Genomic DNA, 7,337 nt, shown 5'->3' with positions numbered 1-7,337 from the left:
CATTAACTTACTGATCCAATGTTGTTGTGATGAAGTCGAGAGGCGATGCTCAAGTAAGAACTTGAGACTATAATGAACAGTACAAATGAGAAAAGTATGACCCCATAAGTAAGGCCGCTAGTGTTGGACTGCCTTGGCCAACCTGATTAACTCCCGTTCATATGCAGCCAACTTTTCAAAATGAGCTGCCAACTGGTGACTGAAATAAGCAATGGGGAGTGAGTGCTGCTGCAACACGGCCCCAATGCCCCCACCAGAAGCGTCACACTCAACAAAAAATAATTCTTAGAAATTTGGAAGTTGTAAAATTGGTGTCAATGCTAGGGAACCTTTAAGCATCTCAAAGGCTTGTGTGGCCTCCTCGTTCCAATGAAAGGAATTCTTCTTGAGGAGGTTTGTCAAAGGTGATGCCAAAGGACCACAATTCCAAATAAAATTTCGGTAATAGACTGCTAAACCAAGAAACCACAGAATGCAGAGCAAGACTGAGGTTGTGGCCACTCACGAATGACCTCAATCTTCTCAGGATCCATAGTGACCCCTTCATGTGATATAATGTGGCCAAGGTAAGCAACGTGAGATGCCGCAAAGGAGCGTTTGGATTTCTTCAAATATAGCTGATGTGCTCCTAATAATTCAAACACAATCCTTAAATGTGCTAAATGGTCTTCTCTAGAGTTGTTGTATATAAGTATATCATAAAAAACCTCAAGTACGAATTTCCGAAAGTAAGTGCTAAATACCTCATTCATCAGTGCCTGAAAAGTAGATGGAGCATTGGACAACCCGAATGGCATGACTACAAATTCAAAATGGTCGTAATGTGTGCGGAATGTTGTCTTCTCAATGTCGGAGGGGTGCATGCGAAGCTGATGATATCCATACAGTAAGTTCTCGATCGAAGACCTAAGCTCTGACTTGCATGGTTTTGGGCAATTTTTGTCAACTAATGCATGCAAGGATATTTCCGGTGGTTCTTCTTCTATCATCTCTTCTGTATCCTCTGGATCATCGACTTCATCCACTTCAAGCCAAAACAACCTTTTACACTAATAACCTGCCCGATACTATTCGTCATAGTTGTAACACATATTTTTAGACCTCTTTTCCATCATCTCTGCACTTGTCAATTTTTTTATGTACTTAGGTAGATAATTGCTAGATTTCGTATCCCCTATCAAAGTATTACTCAAAGTGTGTCTTGGAGGAGGTGCTGCTAACTGAACCCCCTGTGGATAATAGGGCCTTCCTTGCCAGGGGGAGGAAGTGCTTCGTTCCCTTGGCCATGGGGGTCGTCTGTGCTGGACTTTTTGTCAAAGTTCTAAAGCACGGGCTATATTCATAGCGCTGGATAAGTTAATAGGTGCATAGAGCTCCACCTCAAGCCATAACGACTCATTTAGGCCTACTGTAAATAGCATTACTTGTTGATCCACATGTAACATATTGCTTGCTCTTGCTAATTTTTCCTGGAACTGGTTTTGATATTACTCCACTGAGCCAGTTTGGCGTTCCAAAACCAAATCCCCCAAAGGGTTGTAGTAAGCTGGAGGACCAAAATGGAGAGTGCATAAATTCTTAAACACATCCCATTGGACCACCTCACTATCAACCTTAACCCTGCTGATACCAGAGTTGTGCTTCCCCTAGTAAGTCGAAAGCAGCAACCTGTACTTTATCATAAGCTGCTATTCTTTGATGGGTAAAAACGTTTTCGCACCGATACAACTAGATTAAAAGATCTTCTGATCCATTATAAGTAGGGAAATCAAGTTTAATATACCTTGGTATAGTGCCTCCCCCCTTGTTCAAGTGTCCCCCCTGGTTGAAGTGTCCTTGCTAGCCAAACAAACTAGTGCACCCAGCAATCTCATCTCCCCCTCTGTTATGCGAATGGTGCCCTCCTCTTTGCTCTGGAATCATGTTCCTTCCAGTTGTTAGACAAGTCTCCATGCTATCCACCCTTCCATTCAATGTCTCTATATTGAGATCAATTTTAGAGAACCTCTCCATGAATAGAGCAAATTTTCTTTCACTCTTTGCCTGGCCTTTGAGGATCAATTCTCTTAATTCATTATTGTTGATCTCCGCCAAGTTACCTTGCTCTGATACCAAGTTGTTTTGGTCCCTAGCCATGGATCTAGTAACTCAGCGAGGTAGTTAAGGATCCAGCACATTAAGAGGGTTTTTTTTTATCACCGTAATGAATAAAGAACTATCTTTTCCCTTTCCTGCAATTATTCTCCTTGAAGAGGAGTTCCCTTTTCTCAATTATAGATGAAACCAGAGAATCAATGGACTCTTTGAGACCCAACGTGTGAAACCCCTCTTTTATGATTCATGTCAAGGGTATGGTTTCTCTACCATGCAACTACTGGTCATGTACGTAAAAGAAATAGAACTCTAACCCTTCTACACTTGGAAAAGGATTTAGAATTACCTCTTTGAAGTGCACACCAATCTAGCAATCCAAAATCCTTCCTTCTTGAAAGGATTCACACAAACCCTTCTCCTCTTCCTGATGTTCCGTGAAAGAGGTAAGGTTCTCCTTTTGGTTGGAAAAGAGAGATTAACTCTCTTCTTCTTCCTCTCACGATCAATCAGGTATCCATCGAATTCACCATGAGAACAATGCACGTGAAGGACCCAAAACTAAGAGATCGTCAAGGGGATCTCCTTACTCTAAATTAACCTAATTCCAGACTTGGCCTTTTCTATTTCCTTAACCCTCATATTGGGTATTTGACGTCATGAGAGTTTAGGGCTATAAATACCAATTATACCCCAACGTCTAAGCTTATTACATAATCAATGAAAATTTAAACTAAAAGAAATTTAATGAAAGTTAAATTAGATGACTCGGTGAGTCATTGTCTCTTCCTCTGAGTGACCCGGTATGCTATTGAGTCCATAACATCTGCCTCCCCTTGTAGAAAGAGCTTGTCCTCAAGCTTGTAAGCTGGATAGACCTGTTTGAAGGTCTCTAACCGCTCCCATGTAGCTGCTTTCAGGTTTGTAGCAGTCCACTACACGAGAATGTCCCACTGATCATCGTTCAAACGTGCGCGTAACACCGCGTAGGGTGTCAGAATGATGTGGCCATTGTCTACTGGAGGAAGGAACGGAGGTGAAGTAGGTGGTGTGTGGTTTCAAGAGTCTGACATGAAGCACATCATGCAATTTTTTCGTGTCTGGTAGTTGTAGTTGATAGGTCGCCTACCCAAGCGCCGAATAATGTTGAAAGGCCCAAAGTACTTTAGGGAGAGCTTATGGACTGCACCCCGCAATGGACTGCAGCCGGTACTGTAGTAGGCATAACCAAACATAGTCCCCTACCGCATAAGAGACATCACGGTGTCCCTTGTTGGAACTCGTCATCCGGTCCTAAGCCCGTTGTAGGCGGTTTGTAATATTCTTTAACACTTGATCACGATCCATGAACGCCTCATCAATAGCGTCCATGCGGGTGGAGCCTCTGGTATAAGAGAGAAGCCAGGGGGATCCCTTCGATAAAGAACCTAGAAAGGAGATAACTGGAAAGCCGAGTGAAACGAAGTATTGTAACATTATTCCGCCCATGGTAGCCACTGAACCCATTGTTTCGGTTGATTTTAAACAAAGCATATTAGATACATTTCAATGGTTCGATTAACCACCTTAGTTTGTCCATCTGTCTGAGAATGATACGCGGATGAAAATTTCAATTTTGTGCCACTTAGACGAAAAAGTTCCCTCCAGAAAGTATTGGTGAAAACCGCATCTCGATCAATGACAATAGATTCTTGGATGTCATGTAATCGGACAATATGCTCCAGGAAAGTATGTGCCACTCGAGCTGCCATGTATGGATGAGCCATCGGAATAAAATGACCATACTCGGAGAATCGATCAACCACCACGAATAAAGCTGATTTCCAGGCTGAAAGTGGAAGTGTTACAGTCTCGGATTTGACACAATGATTCTTTGGGAGAATCTGAGATCTGCCATGGGTTACGGGTCTTCCATGCATTACTGTAGGGATAATAGGAAGACATGGGAAAGACGAAGATCAATGGAGGATGAGAGAATACGTGGGTTTTTGAGGAAAACCCTAACCTCAAGATTAAGAAGGTGATCTCAAACTTGTTTATGCTAGATTTAACCTAATTCTCAATACTTCAATGCTTCCTTTTTCTCATTACTCTTACCCCTTCAATAGGGTTCAACCTTTTAGGGTTTAATATAAAATATTACAAAAATACCCTTATAAATAAAATATTCCAAAAATGCCCCTATAAATAAAATATTCCAAAAATACCCCTATAAATAAAATATTCCAAAAAATACCATGTGGATTAAACTGAAATAAAATAAAGTAAATTAAAGAAAAACAATAAAATAATAATGTTATTGTGTTCATAACATTACACCCCCCCCCCCCCCCCCCCTGGAAGAACGAGCTTGTCCTCAAGCTCAAAGTTAGGTCTGCGTGCCCGTGCCGATGTCTCCATCCCTTCTCAAGCGTCAACCATAGTATCTGTGGCAGCCCTCTGGACTACAAAACTAAAACATCCACCTAGAGAAGTAGCGTTTTTTTTTCACATTTGGATCTCCCACTTGCAGTTTTATGTTTCTCTGCTAGACCTCCTCATCCCCAGTTGGTAGTAATTTGAAAATACCTAGGGCGACAATTGACTAAGAGCACAACTGTCCTATAGTTGGAGAGTGGTCCAGCCCATATCTCAAGATCTCCCTCCATGCGAACCTTCTTAGCTTGAACACCAAGATGATCTTGGTTCACTACTACCAATTCTGTATTGCCAATAATTTTCAAGGTTTCCTTGGTGGCATTCCACATATCACATCTGATTAGGAGAGGTGCCTTAGAGATAGCCCATAAACTGAAGTGTGTGATGTATTCATCATTGGTCATACCTCCATTTCCTACTTCAAGCATGTCTGGATCATTCCAACTACCAGGCCGTGCAAGCTCAGCATACACTGCCTTCATATCAGTGCTGGAGACCATGCCCTCTTCAAGTTTTCTAGCAATCCACAAAGCACTCAACCCCAGTTCTTTTGGCCTCTCCAAATCCTTAGCATAGTCCCCCGGATCATGAGTAGCAATCCCAAGGAAGTGCCCAACACCATGAAGCATGAAAACAACACCCAGTCTCTCAGCCATCATATCATCAACATCACCATTAATTAAGCCACTAGCCACCAATGACTGGAGAATAACTGTCTTTGCTAGCTTGTGCATGTCCATCCAGCTTACTCCAGGTTTCATTGTAGAGACAACGTCATTATGGGCCTAAATGACTGCATTATAGATAAGATGTTGATCACTCGTAAATTTACCATTCACAGGAAAAGTACAAGTTATGTCAGAACCATAAAAATGGTATTCAGCTCCCATATCTAGAAGTGCCATGTCACCATCGTGTAAGATCTTGTCATTTGGAGCAGCAGCATGCCCATAGTGAAGAAAAGAGCTTCTTTCACCAGTAGCACATATGCATGTGTATGAACAATATCTACAACCTCCATACATGTACACAGGATGGAGAAACATGCTCTCCAACTGATACTCTTTCATGCCCAATTTTGTTTTGTGCATAACCTCAATATGAGCTTCCAAACTTATATCATTACCATATTGTATGAGTTCAAGCTCCATTCCCAACCTAAATATACGACATTCAGTCAAGATAGGATGCAATGTACTACGGTCTGTTTCAAACTTCCTCCATTTCCTCAAGCTCTGTAGGTTTGGAAAATTTGTTTCTATCAGTATTAAGCCCATACAAGAGAAACAAGAATGGTTTTCCCAATCCTTGGTAGTGATCATAAAGCACCTTCACCATCTGATCAGTGTAGCAAACCATGTTGACCATGTATCTTTGCTTAAGTATGATAAGGGCTTTATTTCTCCTAGCCAAACAGCATAATCATCAGACAACCTGGGAGCAAAGAGGATGGATTTTCCAGAAGCAATGTTTATTGCCCCATAAAATTCAGGTTCCCTTACTCCAAATAGGTAAGCAAAATAACTCTCTTGCCTGAAGTGTATGACATGGTCAGAGCGGTAGACAGCAAACTTCAGAACAAGAGATCCCATCCTCACTGAGAAGGAGAAACTGTGTAGCAGTTGCAACGCTGGAAGGCTTAGTCGAGTGACCAATTCCAGAAAACCCAACAAAATGTCTATTAACTCACACCCTCTGTGATAATTAAGCCCTTTCTCAAACAGAAAAGGAACAAGTTCATTGATCCCATTAGCAATGGCATTCAACTCCCTCCAACGTACTCTAGAAATTACGTTTCCAGCAGGCAACTGAGTCATGGAAAACAATTGAAAAGGAGAGGTAAAAGATGAGTCAAATTTCTGTGGTCTCACTTGCAGTGCATAATGACAACCTTTCGTGCATCGGTGCACAGCTGCCTGCCCAGTGATTACCTCTTGAATTTGTGTTAATGCATAGAAGCTCTTTTTACGAAATGCCCTGAAAGTGCCACCAACTGGTACTGAATCAGGAATGATAGTGTAAGCACTACCTCCATTGATGTGGAACACTGAAACCACCTGTGAATCTAGAGGATCTGCCTCCCTTGAGACAAGTTGTTGTAAGCTTATTACTGAAGATGATGCTGCCGAAACAGGGTCAATTGAAGATTGTAGAATAGCTGCATGGCCACCATTTCCACTAATCTTTGCTTGGAAGTGTCTACAGTCAGCCAAGAAGTCGCCAGTTTTTAAAGCCACTACCCTTGTGGGATAGTGAAACCCCAAGTGAATGCCAAAAATAACCTCTACATTTTCCAACACCTCTTCTTTGATCATTTCCAAGCTCATGTTCCTTGTTCCTCAGCAGGTTGAAATATAAGAACAATTGTTCCCTGTACTGTACTGCTAAGTTGTTGAAGTATCCTTGCAGCTCCAAGGAGCATGCGAACATGTGCATCATGCCTAAAAGCATGCATTGTCCCTGCTATTTTGCTTTTATGCTCCCATTCTACCAATTTGTAGGTAGGTAATGCATCCATGTCTGCTCTGAGAGCGACGAATGGAGGAGAAACATGTCCTTCATCCATGTGTGAAGCAAAAATTGGAAGAGACGCACTGCTGTTGTCCTCAGCAGTAGAAAAATAAAACAACATCCAAAAAAAATTTCTTGGCCGAACAACATACATGGGAGCCAGAAAATTAAATAGAAAACCCCTCTGTTTCGGAACACCAAAATTTTCACAGAACAATTTCGATGCCATTGGGGAGGAATTATGTAAAACATAGATGGATTTGAGAAAAGAGAAGACAAAATTTGGGAAAATTCGTCACAGAATTTTACCCCAAATT

The 7,337-nt window shown here is 41.7% G+C and overlaps 1 pseudogene; it reads right to left on the bottom strand.

Annotated features, from left to right (window-relative positions):
* Positions 1-4,628: 4,628 nt before the first annotated feature.
* Positions 4,629-7,075, bottom strand: LOC137959406 (uncharacterized; annotated as a pseudogene).
* Positions 7,076-7,337: the final 262 nt, after the last annotated feature.

Source organism: Aristolochia californica, unplaced genomic scaffold (genome assembly GCF_029961685.1).
Source record: "Aristolochia californica isolate CCGP_79_NKW_82.1479 unplaced genomic scaffold, dmAriCali1.0.hap1 SCAF_3, whole genome shotgun sequence".
Classification (NCBI taxonomy): Eukaryota; Viridiplantae; Streptophyta; class Magnoliopsida; order Piperales; family Aristolochiaceae; genus Aristolochia; species Aristolochia californica.
Note: the sequence above shows the minus strand (reverse complement) of the source record. Positions and strands in the feature narration are given on the sequence as shown.